Raw genomic sequence first — 1,458 nt, forward strand, 5'->3', positions numbered from 1 at the left:
CCAGTATATTGTGATTGTCTGCCTGAAAAAGTTAAACACTCGTCGTGTGGTGTTTTTATAAACGCATTCTGCAGACAGTGTCCAGCAGGTCCGTCATTACATAATATATACCTGTCCGGCTGCAGTACTAGTGTGATATATATATATTTTAATTTTATCTCATTATCATCCAGTCTATATTAGCAGCAGACACAGTACGGTAGTCCACGGCTGTAGCTACCTCTGTGTCGGCAGTCGCTCGTCCATCCATAATTGTATACCACCTACCCGTGGTTTTTTTTTTTCTATCTTCTTGATACTAGTAGCTTACTTTAGGAGTCTGCAGTGCTGAGTCTGACAGACAGTGTCCAGCATGTCCGTCATTACATAATATATACCTGTCCGGCTGCTGTACTAGTGTGATATATATATATATTTTAATTTTATCTCATTATCATCCAGTCTATATTAGCAGCAGACACAGTACGGTAGTCCACGGCTGTAGCTACCTCTGTGTCGGCAGTCGCTCGTCCATCCATAATTGTATACCACCTACCCGTGGTTTTTTTTTTTCTATCTTCTTGATACTAGTAGCTTACTTTAGGAGTCTGCAGTGCTGACAGACAGTGTCCAGCAGGTCCGTCATTACATAATATATACCTGTCCGGCTGCAGTACTAGTGTGATATATATATATATTTTAATTTTATCTCATTATCATCCAGTCTATATTAGCAGCAGACACAGTACGGTAGTCCACGGCTGTAGCTACCTCTGTGTCGGCAGTCGCTCGTCATCCATAAGTATACTAGTATCCATCCATCTCCATTGTTTACCTGAGGTGCCTTTTAGTTGTGCCTATTAAAATATGGAGAACAAAAATGTTGAGGTTCCAAAAATAGGGAAAGATCAAGATCGACTTCCACCTCGTGCTGAAGCTGCTGCCACTAGTCATGGCCGAGACGATGAAATGCCAGCAACGTCGTCTGCCAAGGCCGATGCCCAATGTCATAGTACAGAGCATGTAAAATCCAAAACAATAAATATCAGTAAAAAAAGGACTCAAAAATCTAAAATAAAATCGTCGGAGGAGAAGCGTAAACTTGCCAATATGCCATTTACCACACGGAGTGGCAAGGAACGGCTGAGGCCCTGGCCTATGTTCATGGCTAGTGGTTCAGCTTCACATGAGGATGGAAGCACTCAGCCTCTCGCTAGAAAAATGAAAAGACTCAAGCTGGCAAAAGCACAACAAAGAACTGTGCGTTCTTCGAAATCCCAAATCCACAAGGAGAGTCCAATTGTGTCGGTTGCGATGCCTGACCTTCCCAACACTGGACGTGAAGAGCATGCGCCTTCCACCATTTGCACGCCCCCTGCAAGTGCTGGAAGGAGCACCCGCAGTCCAGTTCCTGATAGTCAAATTGAAGATGTCACTGTTGAAGTACACCAGGATGAGGAGGATATGGGTGTTGCTGGC

The sequence above is a fragment of the Pseudophryne corroboree genome, chromosome 3 (genome assembly GCF_028390025.1).
Source record: "Pseudophryne corroboree isolate aPseCor3 chromosome 3, aPseCor3.hap2, whole genome shotgun sequence".
Lineage (NCBI taxonomy): Eukaryota > Metazoa > Chordata > Amphibia > Anura > Myobatrachidae > Pseudophryne > Pseudophryne corroboree.